This window comes from Habropoda laboriosa, unplaced genomic scaffold (genome assembly GCF_001263275.1).
Source record: "Habropoda laboriosa isolate 0110345459 unplaced genomic scaffold, ASM126327v1 scaffold243, whole genome shotgun sequence".
NCBI classification, from domain to species: Eukaryota; Metazoa; Arthropoda; class Insecta; order Hymenoptera; family Apidae; genus Habropoda; species Habropoda laboriosa.
Window position 1 is genome coordinate 969645 of NW_017100433.1, and position 16914 is coordinate 986558.

Consider the following 16914-nt stretch of genomic DNA (forward strand, 5'->3'; position numbering starts at 1 on the left):
CTCCCTCTCAATTTACCCATTTGTTGGCTTTTGTAGGCATGAGCTTTTAAGCTTCCAGATGTTCCTCCGTTTCTTTTATTTTACAATTCGAATGTGTAGGAGGAAGAGGTTAAGTTTCTCGGATTTATATAAAATTTATCGAGAACCTTTTTTCGCATTCTAATCTCAAACCTAATTCTCTCACGCCTCTGATATTCGAAACTCTGTTACTTGCTACGAATATTCACCCGAAATTTTGGAATATATAGGAAAAAGGGGAAAAGTGAGGGTTTTAGACGAAAAAAATCCATCGCATTCGTCCAAAACCTTGGGTGCCCATACACTTTCTTTTCGTACCCTAATCTCAAACCTCATACTCTGACGCCTTCAACACTCGAAACTTAGTCACCTACTATGAATATTCACAAAATTTGGAATACATCGAAAAAAAGGGGAAAAGTGGGGACTTTAGACAAAGTCTCTCAAATTTATACAAAATCCATCACATTCGTCCAAAACCTTGGGTGGCCGTACACTTTTTTTGTACCCTAATCTCAAGCACCTCTAACTTCTAATATCCACACGAAATTCCCGTTTCTATAAAGCTGAAATACCCGATAAGAACAGATCGCGTAAAATAAAGCACAGTGAAAAAGAACTTCTTCCGCGGATCTTTTAACCACAGACAAAGGAAAAGCTGACCAAAGCGTGGAGAAAAGGTGGTCACGTTCGGGGAGCAACGGTATCGTTAACAAAACAACCGGCGAAACTAGGTTCCTCTCTTAGCTAAGGTATTTCTTCGAGGAGATCTCGAGCGACCTCGATCGTCGTCCAGGGCGACTGCTTTGCAATTTAGAGAAGGTTCGAAGCGTTAGTGATTTTCATATACGGCTGCCTCGAGTAATTTGTCGGGGAGGGCGTTGAAACGGGCGAACATTCAAAGAACCGCTTCCACTCACCGAGACTCTGGACGAAGATGCGGAAAGACACACGCGTGTATATGCGGCTGCGGCTTGAAAAGCGCTCCAACGTGACGTTGGTAGGCTCGGCGGAGTTGCGGAGGAGGGATAGGGACGACGGGTCGTTGAATCCGGAATATGCATATGCAAATTATTTTTCATCCACGATCCACGAGTCGATCCTCCACCTGAGTGTTTTCAGCAAACACTCGCGCGAGTGAAGCCACGTCGGGGCTGAGTTGCGTCTTTGGATTCACTTCTCTCTCTCTTTTTTCTTATTCTCTCCATCCATTTCCTTCTTCTTCTTCGTCGCGTATTAATTGAATCGCGGCAGAAATTGCGAGGAAAAAATCCGCGCACTTTCTCTATTCGCGAAAGAATCAACGATAAATTTCCTTTTCATCAACCGGGAGAAATATTCCACCGCTGCGAATTCAAAGGATGAAATATGCACGCGTGTAATAAGTTTGAAAGTAACTTTTCTCTTTTCCTCGTTTTTTTAATTGAGCACGTAGTTACTTGAAACGTGGGTGCACGTTTTCAGGTTTCACGTGAGCCGAATATCATTTTGTCGTTTCATCGAAATACGTTCCTACCGTTCTCGATTTATCTACGAATCTACACCGTGGCGATTGTACGTATAAAATCGAGGGTCAGATGGTGGTTCGGAGTAATTGTTGGTCCGTCGAACGAATAAATTTGGTATCGAGTTGAACGATTGTTCGCGTCTCACGAGTGACTGCGAGGGAGAGAAGAAAGAAGAGAAGAAAATTAAGAGCACTCGCGACAAGTGCATTGTTGTTCATTACATAGAGATGCATCGTTTTTCTTTTCTTGCCCCGTCTAACAAGGCTTAAAGCGGTAAACATCGGGATGAAACGTGCCGGTCTCGTAAATAACCCGGCGGAAAATAGAAGGAAACGAAGGCCCCGGTTGGAGAATCCTAGAATTAATAGTTTCGCGAACGGGCTTCCTGTCGCTTCTCGAAATACGATATCGGATTTTCCGCCGCGGAGTAAGCATCCACTTGTACAGTTCCGCGTCGATGCGCGACGCGTCTCGACACCGAACCGGCTCACGAATTTCCCTTTATTTATTGTTTCCAGTACTTTGTCCTCGGTTATTCCACGAAGGAAAGCCAATCCTCTTTTCTCTCAACCCCGGCTATAGTTCCTCCTCTCGTCTCCTCGCGAACGCTCGTCCAGGGTAAATTGTGGCGGTGCCTAAAACCTTCATTGGGGGCTAGCTGCCATCCGAAGGTGTTAAGTAAAGCGGCCTTCCGGTCCACCGCCGGGCGATAATGCTCTTCCCTATCCTAACAACCAAATTCACGCCGTCCAATTTCCAGAGGATACTTTTCATTCGCCTTTCTTTTTCTTTATCAATCTCGAACAGGTTGCCTCCTGTTGTAAATGAAAAACTTTCATCTCTGACGGAGATTCTTCTTTCTCTTTTTCATTCCTGACCGAGATTCCTCTTTCTTTTTCATTTCTGACAGAGATTCTTCTTTTTTTTTCATTTCTGACAGAGATTCTTCTTTTATTTTTCATTTCTGTCAGAGATTCTTCTTTTTTGCCATTTTTGACAGAGATTCTTCTTTTTTTAAATTTTTGACAGAGATCCTTCTTTTATTTTTTCATTTCTGACAGAGATACTTCTTTTGTTTTTTCATTTCTGGCAGAGATACTTCTTTTATTTTTTCCTTTCTGACAGAAATTCTCCTTTTTTGCCATTTTTGACAGAGATTTTTCTTTTTTTTAATTTATGACAGAGATCCTTCTATTTTTTCATTTCTGACTGAAATTCTCGTTTTTTGCCATTTTAACAGAGATTCTTCTTTTTTTTAATTTTTGACAGAGATCCTTCTTTTATTTTTTCATTTCTGACAGAGATCCTTCTTTTATTTTTGCATTTCTGACAGAGCTTCTTCTTTTTTTCATTTCTGACGGAGATTCTTCCCTTTTTGAATTTCTGTCACAAATTCTTCTTTTTCGCCATTTCTGACAGAGATCCTTCCTCCCCACGCGGTAACTGAAACGTGGAATTAACAATATTCGAATTAACAAAGTTTAAACAAAGTTCGTCTGCTCTGATTGAAACGTCAGATTATATCTACCGTGTCGCGAGATAAAAACGACCACGTTCACAGGCGAAGGAAAATCTTCTATGTACTCGGAAACAACAACAGCATTAATTGACCGTCGTGCCTTCGTGTCGTTGTTAAAGGACTTCACTGTTGTTATGGTGTTGCGCCCGTGCGACGCTTAATTGTACAACGGCCGAGCGTATTTATCGACGCGACCAAAATGACTACGAGTGGCCCTTGGGAATCCGGATCGCGCCTGCAATTCCCTCTTGAACGCAACGAAATAATTGGACATCGTCGACCCTTGTTTACACTCGGCCTAGTTATTTACCAATTCGCCGCGACCAATCTTTCACGCCAAGTGTCGTCGCAATGCAACCCAAGAAGGATCAAACGTTTCATTTTCTTCTCATTCTTCTCACTATGATCGACTACGATATTACAAACGCACGATCGAGAACGAGCTTTTTCGTCGTGCATTTTTCACCTACGAGTTCGTCGTCCTTGACGAGCGACCGAGGAAAGTCCGAGGGGAACAAAGTGAACAGAATTTCGAACAGAAATTGAAATTTCGATAGTAGAGAAAGAGAGAAAAAACAAAAGTTAATTCGCCTGTTCCGTAATTACCGTACTCGTTGAAGCTTAACCAGGAGAAAGTTGCACCGTACAAGTGGAATAAATCGTCGGGAAAAAGGGTGCTCTCGCATTCATGGAGTTACGCGTGCTCTCGAATGTAACCGCTTAAAGCATCGTCGTTGGAGTATTTTCCCAGCGTTACAATATACCTGTGTGTGTGTATACATACATACATATATACATTAGCCAAGAGAAGACGAAGCCTGTTGGCTCAAAGGGAAAAAGGAAATGGATATTTTAGTAAATACTCGGTGGCCCAGATTCGAGAAGGAACGATACGCACGCGTCAGCCACCTCAGAAAATTCAATGTAAATCTGTGTGTGCCGCGCGTTGAATCGAATCCAACGGATTAGAGAATTCCAACAGGAAGCGAAAACGTTTCCACGGACTGGCCATTCATCGTCTCGAACCGAAAGTCCTGTATTCGATCCCGTGCCATGCATCCTTCCTATATCGCGTATATGTATGTATATATAAAAGTGGAAGAAGTACCTTTAGCAAGGTGGAAACCATAATTCCTTCGTTCATCGACTGTGAATCGATTTGCGCGTTAACATCGAGCAAGCTAGCTAGGTTTCGGGATTTTCGAGGGAACGTCCAACCACCGGGCCATTTCATTCTTCTTTGGGAAGCCGATAATCGGCTACTGTCCGAATTGACGCGGGCAAAAAAGTAGATGCGGTCGGCTTTGTTCCGGCCTGCGGCGACGCCATCCTCCTACTCTTCCTCCCTCTGGCCGAACCGCGCCGCGCGTCCATCGTGATTGCTAGTTTAGGAAGGTTGATGTAGTACAGGGGATTTTTCAAACGTCCAACTACGCCTTTTGCGACGTCCAATACACTGTCACCTCGACGCTATTCCCTTAGTTTTCCTCCCCTTTCACCCTTCTTCCTTCCTGAATTTCAATCTACAATCAGCTCGTAGGATGCTATTAGGTAGATCCAGGAAGCGATAAACACGCGTAACGTCGACCAATCTATCTTCTATCCAACCTTCGTTCGGTAAATTTCGATCCACGAGCTCACACTTTACGAGACACTCTGATAAAAGGATCAACGAGAGAATAATCAGTTCGTAGACTATCGATGAAAGCAATAAACATGCGTAACGCCGACGAATCTATTTTCTATCCAACCTTCGTTCGGTAAATTTCGATCCACAGGATCAAGGGGAGAATAGAAGGAAAAGACGAAGGAACGGGCTGTAATAGCGTAACAGACAGATGCATATGTTTGTTATCCCGTTTAGCGTTCGTTCGAATTCCATCAATTCGCTGATAACACCGAGAGTACAACCTTATCGTGTTTGAGAGCAGGCAATAAGTCGATCGGATCGGCGGCCCGTGTAAAATAGCTCGCCGCCAATATGAACGGGATCATGTAGTAGTAGGATTGTCCGTTCCCGCTATACCGAATTTTCCATCCGTTCTCTCTCTATTTCTCTCGTAACGAGTTCGTTTTCGTGTTTCCTGGTTTCACGATATGAAAAACTTCACGTCGATGGGTCTGTAAACCGAACAGAAGTTTACCCTGAAAAGTAGTACCGTTTTCTCGTGAGAAGTGTCGAATGCTGGACTAGTTCTGTATGTACAGAATCAGTGTTGCACGTTTTTCCAATTTGTTGTTCGCTAAAAAATTGTAAACCAGCGAACGAGAAGCTTAGCTGAAAATTAATTTGATATTTTCCGTTTACGAAAAGGTGATTAAACGTGGTGAATGTATTATAAAATGGTGTACAGATTTAGCGAGTCTCCGATGAAATTTGCCAGGGTATCGGCGCAGATTAACGTCGTCGGTTATCTGAATTTAACCATTGTGTTTCCTAGATTGCGGTAATTAACGCATTTTTCCTCGCCAGAGGCTCGCTCCCTTTGATTACTCCCGCGCTAATGATGGTTAATTTGAAGAAAAATAGGGTCGTTCTCGGTCGGTATTGTGTGTCATCGCTCGAAGGCGAATGTTCAATTATCATCTCCACTGTTAATTCTCGATAATTGTGTCCTTTTCGCTCTCTCGCCGGGAACATTTCGCGACTCTGTGTCCGTTCCATTTGATGCTTCCCGAAAGAAGTGACATTTGGAAAAATCTTCATTTTAATTCAATCTCGAGGGAGATTTAAAATTCAGATTCGGAATTAGAGCGAAATGAAATTCTAATTCGGATACAAACAGACATTTCACATTCAAATTTCCAAGGAGGTCGAAATCAGATTTAAAATTCAAATCTCAATTCAAAATTCAAACGAAATCACAAGTTCGAGCGTTAAATAGACTTTGAAATTCCAGCGAAAAAATTCCGTCTTAATGCACTTTTACGAAATCAAATAAAGTAACTGTGTTGCGTCGTGGATTTTGATCAACTGTTATGACCAGGATTCTGGCGCAGGTTGTTGATTGTTCTCGCTGGTTCGAGGTGGAATGAAACTTGGTTGTTGGGTTAGATGCCTTTTCTTATTAGATGTTTTTCTTTCGGTTCGTTGAGGTAGATGTTGATGAATGATTTGCTTTCGGATCGTTGAGGTAGATGGTTGATGATTGATTTGCTTTCGGATCGTTGATAGATGTTTAGTTGAGATTCGGTTATTCCTTTTTTTTGACCAAGTGTCTCGAGCACTCGTTGTACTGTTAATGTCCTGTTTAGATGTATATATAGGGATCAGGTTGGTTCTGATTGGTGGTTGTGTTATGGAGGTGGAAAACGTGGTGTGTTCGGCTATTGGTCGCCGAAAACTGTGACCTTTTTCGGTGACGAATGTTTTATGGTCCCGAGTGTTTTTGGGACCTATTGTCCGAGTGTCGCGCTGGTGAGTCCACGGGGGGTATATGACGGTCTTCGAGACTTCGTTGCGTCCTCATCATGTCGCAACAACATTTATACACAATTCCTTCTTGAAACCCGTGTAGGATAGAAATTTTTCCATGGGTCAAAGTGACCCTTCCGAGGGTTAAAGCGGATCCGGCGCTTAAAGTGTTACCTTAAAAAATTCGCGACCAGGTGTATCACAGCGAGTATCGATGTGCGTGGTCGTAACGATCGTCGGAGGTGAAAGTTGTCGCTTAACCGCGGCCGGGGGGATGGTTAAAATTTCCTTGCCCGCTCTGGGCGGTAAGCGATCGGGAGTGGAATTACGCGAAGGCGGAGGGCGCGATTAGTCGGTGAAACGAACGAAATCGAGGGAAGTTGCTCGAGGTGTGTGTGCTCGTTTCCGGCTAAAGAGGGGTGTGGCCTTTAATTACGCAGGCCGGAGTAATGGAGTCTCGTAATTTCCAAGCTAAAACGATAATGCGTTTCTTCCACGAGTTGCTCCCTCTTAATTGTCTAATCAGGTTAGCTCGTGTTTGGTGAAATCCTGGCACGGTTTACGCGTTTCGGTTGCATATATATGTGTGGTGTACGGTTGTACGCAAAGCGACCGATCGTTTTAGGGCATCGAAACGCGTTTCTGAGCAGCACGTTTCCTCTGCGCAATTCCATTTTCACCCGGATAAGAGAGAAACAAGAGAGGAAAGCACGGGGGATGGACGGTTCGGGACGCGAATGAATTGGATTCGCGTCTGGGTGGGGTAATTAGCAGGGAATCCGGTATAATTGCGAGGTGGAATCCAATCAGGGAGAATTCTTGAATATTCGACGAGAGCAATTGGTGTACCAGTTGGCAAAAGGAGGAGCGCGGGGGGTAAGGGTAGAACTGCGCGGAGATGGGCCGGTTATATCAACAAAATATTTGCACGGCAGTGATCCGCGTGGCGTATGATTGCGGTGACTAATTTCGTGCCCGATTCCATTTGCGACGAGTGTCGACCCGGTGTCGCCGATAATTACGCCGAGTTACAGTCCTGGGGTCGCTGGCGGTTTTCGAGGGCGAAGCGGCGTTAACGAGTATTCCACGCTATCGTTACAGGGGATACCTTTTACGATCGTTTTCAAATACGGATGTGTGTGTGTGCTTGTGGGAGAGAAGTGGTAAAGGGCTTGGAATCGCGGCATTGATTCGTCGAACGATACCCAGACCGTGTTTCGATAAGGATTCACGAATTTTGACGGGGGTTTGAAACAATGCTAAAACACCACGATAGACGGCGATCTTCTTATGTTCATTTGTCGGAGCACCGAGTGGAAGAATATTATTTCTGGTTCATCGAACGCTTTGGTTATGAAGATTATCCGACCTCCTATTTCCTCGGATTCCTATCAATTACTCCATCTAAAACGGTAGAAATATGTATAACTCGAAGGTCTGATCGATTTCCCGACCAATTATAACCGTGTTCAGCCACCGTCTTCGTTTCGCTGGTCTAATTGAACCCGAGAAGAGAGAGAGAGAGAGAGAGGGAGAGGTAGGAAGGAAAAACAAGTAACGCGAGATTGCCAATAATCGACGATTAAAAGCCGATTTAAAAGGAGCAAGCTGAAGATAGGCAGCCTCTTGTTCGGTCGGGAGAGAGAACAGGATCGATATCGAGCAATCGTCCTCTCTACACCTAGTATTCTCTCTCGATTCGATAGCTGAATTCTGGTTAAATCGAGCTGGTCGAAGGGCTAGGCCAATAATTATTCAATCAGATTCCTAATAAACCGCGTAGAATCCGCCGGTTATCGACGCCGCGTCGGTCTCGAGATACACGCGGGACGGAAGAACATGGAAACATCTCGGGGCACGATTCAATCGAGGATTCCATTTGCTACGATGGTTGAGATAGTTGGATGCGTCGAACGGCCGCGAGATAACGGGGCAAATAGAGAATCGAAGCGAGTCAGGCAGGCTCCAGAATATCCGACGGATGAGCGGAACTGGCGGCGTTTATCAATTCGAGATATTCCAGGTTCGTTGTTCGCGACGCATCCTGACTGGATGATTCACCTATCGCTGAGAATTGATAGCTCTGGATCGTTTCGCGTGAGTTTGCAACGTCGGGAGAACCTCGTTTTCCACTCATCTTCCGACTAACGCTTCAGGACGCAGGTTAGACGTGGAAATATCGCGAAATAGTTGCTTCGGGATCCGCGAAAACAATGACCGGGAAGGAAAAAGCTTCTGGTATCTGGAAAGGACACTTTTTCAAGTTTGCTCGGAGCTCGGTGAACGCCCGGCCAGCATTTTTGCCGGACTGCTTTTGATAGATGAGATTCTGGAACCGCGAGGTTACTCCTGGGATCGCGTCGTGTTTGCTGGATTGATGTATAGCGTATGGCTTGAACCGTGACACCGGGTTATTGAATATTTCGATTCGAGGGTAGATGTTGCTTTCGTGCAATATGGCGAAGAAATTTGGTGTCAATTATTGCAATATTTTTGTACAGGTTGTTGCAGCGACGATAGTGTAGGGATATTATTTAGGTGGTCTTTCTTTTTTGATAGGAATCATTTCTGAACACCCTTCGTCTCTCGCAACCCTTTCTTCTCACTTAGCTCTTATCTTTCACTTTCACTCACGCTTGATCACAGATTTTCGCCACGCGCCGATTTTAGGTCACGACGTCGCTCTTATCACGCGTGCATTTTCATTCGGAAGAACTGTCACTCGGTTCAAACACTTTTTACTCGCGTCGCGGTAAGCGCCTCCCAACCTTTGATATGCGAATGGGTTTCCCTGGTCTTGACCAACGATACGCATCTCCTTCAGAATTCGCCCGATCCATTAGGACACTTTCCCCTGCATTTCAGTTCGACGCTAAGATGGCTTTTTCCGAGTCCTCTTCCAAAATCTCCTCAACCCCCTCCAGTAGGGACCTATTTAAATACTGGGCCCAAACAGTGTAAATTAGTGTAAACAAAGTACGTTAAACGAATCTCCGGAATCACCTCGACGACACTCCGACTATCGCTCGGCCCAAACATTCTTATCTCACGTCCTGCAATACTGAAAATTTCATTTTGAGATAATTCTGCGAAATTTCATTTTCCAGAGAGTGCAATATCGAAAGAGAGGTGTTAAAAATTTCAAAGTTCCTTCCTGCAAGAGTGTCGTATAAATTGGAAAAACATATGAGGAAAGTGAGATTAAAAATAGTGGAGAATTTTAGGCAATTCGCACAGTTGGAATGTCTTTACGAGGACAATGAAGCCGGAAATTGCGGAAATTGTATACACACCGGTTCACGATGAACAATAGAGTAGAGAACTTTATAACCCGAAATAAATAGGGACTATAGAGCGTGCGGTGATATAATTTGCATGAAAAGCTAGTTGATTGTGTGAAAGTAACTGATAAACAATGGGACAAACGCGGTTTGAAATGATCGTGTGGCGGGCCAGTTGCGAAATCGGGGACAGAGTATGGCTTTTCGAATTTATTATTGATCGACTAGGTGTCAGGCGTTTGACCAGTATTTGCACGACATCTAGTAAACATTGATTAATCACTGCTGTACCTAACCAATAATTAAACATTTGTCTCCGGCGATGGAATAGGTGGCACGCAATTATTCTTACGACCCTCGTATCCACTTGGAAGATCTGCACAATGCGTCGATTTAGGCTTCAGTTGGCCATTATTATTGAATTATTTAAAAATACTTTTATATTAGCACATTACCGTCCGCAGACATTTTTACACACTGTGCATTAAATGCCTGTAAATATGTGTTAAAGGTGATATTTCTTATCGAATAGACTAAACATATACATATAAGCATGCTTCAAATTTGATATTTTAACTCCTTGCACTCGAAGGCCCTCTATAAGGAAGTAGCAAAAATTAATGTCATTTTTTGAAACTAATATTTTTATCAGAAGTTGGTTCTTTCAAACTGTTTCACTGCTGAGATCTCTGAACGGAGGTCCATAGACCTGCTGTCTTGGAGAATATCATCCTTAGAGTTGCCTCTAATGGTAAATATACTGTCGCTTCTTAGTCGCTTTAAAGAGTGCAAAGGGTTAAAAGTTACAACCACTTTTGCAAAGCGATGCAACATAGTCGAAAACCTTGAAACGTGCCGGCTACACGCATCAGTTTTCGCACAAACAGTCCGGACCGTATAGTGTTAAGAGGAAATCGAACTATCGAAAAAAATCATTTTTTCTTAATTTGTCAATTTTTCGTTGGGCCAAGGCTGTGTCTTCAGCAAGTACTAAACAAATTATTAATTTGATCTTCTAAATGGGTACAAAATTGATTTTAATTCTTACAATGTCTTGGCGCAATTCCAATTGCAATGGACACGCGAGATAAAATTAGCCAGAGACGAAGAAACTTTTCTATGCCGTTCCCTTTGCCTCGCTACAGTCATTAAACTGTCTGGAAACTGTTGGAGGAGGAATTGCCGAGCGACACCGCGCGCGTCATTGAACTCGCCTAAGAAGAGTAATGCATCGTACGAGCTATCGATACGCGTTTTCTCTGCGACTTAAAGGAGCCGCAAAGCCGATTATTCGTGCCATCCATAACCTTCTTAGCGAATAGAATACGATAGACCACGGTATAACCCCGCACACCTTTGTGTGTAATAATTGATCATTTCAGTTGATTTACTTTACTTTGCCGCGTGTCGATGTATTCCCGTTGGACGTCCAGCTCTATCGGGTACGACAATCTTGTTCAATGTTCCTAGGGACGTTTAAGCTTTCATATCTCCCGTGCGTTAATCCCTTTCCACTCGAGAAACTGCAACGAGTCTCGTTTCAAAAGGGGAGTTTTCACTTTTCAATCCGATTGTTCATTTCTTACGATACGTGTCTACCAACTTCTATATCATTCACGTCTTTTTTGCGCTAACAAGGGAACGTCCCAGTGACTGTCGTCGATTTTTATGAAATTTTGGTGTGTGGTAGGTCTCAAAAAAATATTCGACACGTATTTTTTTAAATTTCCAATCGTCCACGTTGAAGGGGTGAAAATCGCGCTCAAAGTTAAGGTGGTGAACGCATGGGCGGGGCTTACGTCATCTTTGCACTAACAAGGAAATATCTCGAAGAGATAATCGTCGATTTTTATAAAATTTTGGTGTGTGGTAGGTCTCAAAAAAATATTCGATACGTATTTTTTTAAATTTCCAATCGTCCACGTTGAAGGGGTGAAAATCGCGCTCAAAGTTAAGGTGGTGAACGCATGGGCGGGGCTTACGTCATCTTTGCACTAATAAGGAAATATCTCGAAGAGATAATCGTCGAATTTTATAAAATTTTGGTGTGCGGTAGGTCTCAAAAAAATATTCGACACGTATTTTTTAAAATTTCCAATCGTCCACGTTAAAGGGGTGAAAATCGCGCTCAAAGTTAAGATGGTGAACGCGTGTGGGCGGGGCCTATAGGTTCTTCGTGCAGGACCTATAGGAGCAAGAAGGAAGAAAATACAGAGAGCGCGTTGGTGTAATGCGCAGAGTCCCGTCCTGTCACTCCGGAAGTCGTGAGTTCGATTCTCGGTTCGGGAGTCCCATCAAATTTTTCTGTGTTTACTCTTACACATATTTAGTCCAATATCTTCAAAATTATTAAAGGTAGAGGGGTAGTAAAAATGGAGAAAAGTTTGTATTTCAGAACGTGCTATAATCCTGGCCAAAGGAAAAAATAGTCACGCCCACATATTATAGTACACTAGTATAGTACTTCTATTGTTCTCCATCAAAATCGTACCACAAATAAATCCAGAAAATTTCTATCGTCCTCCATCAGAATCGTATCACAAACGAAACCAGCAAATGTTACAAGTTGGTGCAAACCGCAGCTCACGGAGCAGTCGTTCAAAGTACAATTTATTACCGGCCATTTATCCTACTTTCCAGCAACGCTCGACGATTCCATCGATCGCGCTAGAGTCACGAAACGAATCGTTATGACAGCGAAATATCCGACCAAGTTTCTCCTTCGAGAGCCCGGCGTTTCAAGCATCGATCTCGAAATAATAGTACCTTCGCCGGGACTCTGATCACGCGGAGTGTTTAGTCACGATGTTCTTTCGTGTTCCTTCCATCGTCTTTCGACGTGGAAAATCGCGAGAGCCGTCGCTGTTTCCCTAAGCCACGATTAATCGCGCGAGAATAAACGTCTTTTCCGTCAGTTTATTAGCAACGAGCGTTATTTCCACAACGAGAGAGCCGAAAGGAACTCTCGACCGAACGTTGCAGGATGTCGAATGCAAATATTGACGGTCGCCAGCCGGAAAATGCAGATATTTAACGAACCGAGGTTAAAAAACCGGGCAAACACAGAGGAGATATCCGTATCGTGTACGCTATCGACGCTGCATTCGAGCAAATTTCTTTCTCGTTTTTTACTTGGCTATTTTTCGGGAAGTACGACGAGAGAAAGTTGGAAAATTTATAGTTTCCTTCTTTCTTAGCTGTTATTCCGATCCTCCTCGTAGCTTTTCCTGTTATCTAGAGCGTGGTAATTTGAATTTAACAGGCGGCAAGCGTTGTTTAAAAATAAATGATTATTAACTGCGATGCGTTGTTTAGCCGAGCGGAGAATATGTCTTGCAAAGTTGACTAGATCAAAACGAGCACATTTTTATCACACCGTTGAAAACAGTTGCTTCAGCCGCAGATATCGGAAAAACTTTTTAATTATATCTTAACTGTGAGTGATACATTTAACCACGCACCATATATAACCATTCTAATAACGATTAGAAGTGTTACTTGGACGAGAACAGACATTGTCACGTTTTATTCAACATGATCTAGAAAAATCTGCAACACGTTTGCCGGTAACGGTGATTGGATTTCGCGATAGAATTAAACGGCCTAAATGTTTTTCAACTTGTCGCTCCGTTCGAAAGCGTAACACTGTTAAAACTCCATTGTTACTACGATGTTATTAAAACATGTCGGTAATAATGTTATGCAACGAAGCACAGATAGCTTTAGTGTGCCGGGTTTGTTCGGTTTCGAAATCTGAATTCAAATGCAATTCGGGCAAGTTAATGGAAATCATACAAATCTCATAACCACGTTCCTCTGTTCCTTCCATTTTTTTCCCCTCCCGTCTGTATTATTACATTGTCGACGATCACGATGGAGCGAATTCACAATTCTGCGTCTCGCGTTCCAACAATGTGCCGCTGAAAATATTTACCAGCCGACCTATGGAATTTCGAATACGCCAACTAAAATTAAATACCGATTTAATTCGCGTATTTCGTTGTAAAGCCTCTCTTTCCAAGTATAAAAACGCGATTAAACGGTAATAATTAAACTTGTTCGAATATGATGTTTATTTTGGGGGAAGAAAACCATCTTCGCGGTATATCTATTCGCGAGAGCAAATATTCAACGCGAGATAGTATAATTGAACATTGAATAATGAAAGGGCCAATACAAACTCTGTTTCTAACGTTGAAAAATATGGTTAACGTGATTTACATAGTCCTTCCACGTTGGGAGGACCGTTTTAGCCGAGGCAGCAGTGAAACATCTGCGGAGGTATCTTTTAGTGGGACGACTAACGTAACCTTTCTGGCTAGTCCTCGCCAGAGTTCCTATTAATTTACAATCTACCTGTACAGTTGCCAAGTACGCAGGTTTTTCAAAGCTTCTCAGGTATTCTCTGCTCGTGCTACGCAGTAATTACACCTTTCGGGTAATCGTTGAAGTTATCTAAGGTTAGTACCGGTACGGGGAAATTTTTCTTCTGGAACTGTGGAGAGTTTACTTTCGGAGACAAAGGGTAGATTTATTCCTTCTTGCATAACTAATTGTTTTACATCAAATACTGTAATAGATACTGTGTTCGTTCGTTCGTTTTTCGAAAGACTGAAAGATTTGAAAGAGAGGAGACCTTGAGTGGAAAGAGAGATTGCGTGGAATAGATAGTAGAGTGTTTACTTTTTATTTCATTTCTTCACTTTTCGTAATAAACTATTATTATTGTGGGATCGCGAGTGTTTTGCCTTCGTTCGTTCATTTCTCGAGAAACGAATTAAAGCTCAGGCTAGGCTCTGTTAGTTTTAAGTTAGTTTGAACGGTCACGGGGAAAGCCCAGAGAGGTGTGTGGATGTTCGGGAGAGAACGGAGAGGGTGCAAGTTGAAAAAACCAAGAGTACGGAAGGAGAGACAGCACGAGGTAAGATTTGGAAGAGAGGAGACCTTGAGTTAAAAGAGAAATTGTGCGATAGAAATTCAGACTGGAAACCGCGTAGTTTATAATCAACTTAGACCTTTAGTTTCTATTTTATTCCTTAATAAACTATCGCTATTATTTTAAGTACACTTCTCCAAAGCTCGATCAAAGCCCAAAGCAAGTCCCTCAATATCATCCTCCCCGTATATAAAAATGAGCGCAAAAGCTAACGCGATTTCCTCTCGCAAAACGATTCGTCGATAACGCGTCGTTCTTCCGCGATATCGCGTTGTTCCGTTGGTCGAGGGTAACACCCCCGTGGGGATATCTGGGCGGTTAAACGCGTGGTGAAAAATCAGGCACGACAGGCGTGTCGCGAAGGGGAGAGAGAATCGACGGTATCTTCTGGGAACAATCGGTCACGGGCTGACAGAAATTCCGGCGGAAAGATGCAGGCGAAAGTATGCTACGGAGGAAGGGCTTTGGAAAAAGTTATTCCGCCGTGTCTCTTTCGGACGACATTGTTGAGATAAGCCGGCAACGATAACCCCTGAGTCTGTCGCAAATGCAGGAAAAGCGGTCTTAGTTGGCCAGGTCCCGTGGGAATCCACGGATGGGGACGCGGCTCTCTCCTCGTGGATCCGTCGTGAACGTGGTCGAGAATGAACTCGATTCTTCTTCGAGGTTGCTTGAACTTGGCCTCGCGCGGCCTTCCATCAGAAAAGACCTTCTCCCATGCGACCACGTCCTATCGGATTCAGTCGCTTGCAGGATTTCGTGCTATTTGTAGCGATGCCCATTCAATTTTCGCTCCTTTTCACCATTATTCCCTCCGTTTTTCTTTTTTCTACTTCTTCTGTGAGGGTTTCGCGAGCAATTGAGTTGCACGAATTCACGGAATTGTTGTCGAATCGAGGACGTTCAAAGATTTCTTCGAGAGTTAACGGGGTGAGGAAGTTTAGAAATTTGCGTATTGGTCGCTGTGCGAGGGAAGACGAGTTAATTCTTCGTTGGTTCACAAATATTTGGAATATACTTTCATTATTGAGAGATTATTCGGTCTTAACCCTTTCGCGACTAGCGCCGGTTATATCCGGCATCCACTAATTGTAAGCGAAGATTTAAGGCCTCGACAACATTCCCTTTATCCAGTACATCCTTAAGTCCTCTGCTGTTCCAACGAAATCCTCTAAGATTTTACACGGACACACTGGGGGCTCGAAAAACGCGAGACACAATGGCGTTAGTAGAGTACCGATGCCTAGTTCCGCCGTCGCGAAAGGGTTAATTGAACTGTTGTGCTTGTATTAGGTTATCCCATGAGTTCGTGTCGAATTTTATAATTCGGATATGTAAGAGAAATCGAGGGCGCCGTCGAGACGGGGATTCGGGCGGCCAGCCCGGATGTTCATTGTAATAGGAGCAGGCGATATCGGGCCCGAGGTCTGAGCCGCCACGAACATCGGCCACCAACCCTCGAGGCCCTTGGTGACGCCTTTTTGGGAACGGCGGGACAAAGGGGCTCTCCTAGCCGGAAAGGCAGTCTCGCTTAGAGAGTCACCAAGCGAACACACACTAATAAAGTTTTAACTTCAGATACGCGCTTGTTTATTCTTTTTTCCTTACAGATAAATATTTCCAACGAAGCTTTGAATTTGATAAAAAAACCCTCTCAATCCACAAACTTTCCTATTGTTAGAAAGTCCAAAAAGCGAAGGCTTGAGTGGGCCATGTGCAGTCCTCTGCTGCGTTTCCCCCTCCTAGGGATAGTTCTGCCTCAAGGCTAAGGAAGGCTATATTGCCAAGGGGGTCCTCTTGACTAGTTTTTTCAGGAAGGACAGAATTGTATCAGCACTCGTGCAGTATAGTTCAAAATACAAGGATTCACTCTCTGTAACCGCCCACGTGTATATTTTATTCCACCGTTCACCACCGTCATCCTGACCGTTTTTACCTTACACTATTTTTCTGGTAGGACCATTATGTCGTCGCTATAGAATTTCCTTGGATTTTCATTAATTGTTCGCCTTCGACACGAACTCATGGAACGACCTAATATTAAATAAGAAATAAAGTGAATTAAGTAGTTATAATTTTTACTCTGTGGCGGCCCATGCAGCGCGCACGCAACGAACGTGTCTTTCGTCGCTGTCGATGTCGCGGCGGGCCGATAAGGATGGCTGCCCTCGGAAAGCGGAGAGACACTTGAGATCCGTTCCGAGGACAGCCAGGGTCCCGACCGACGACGCCAAGGG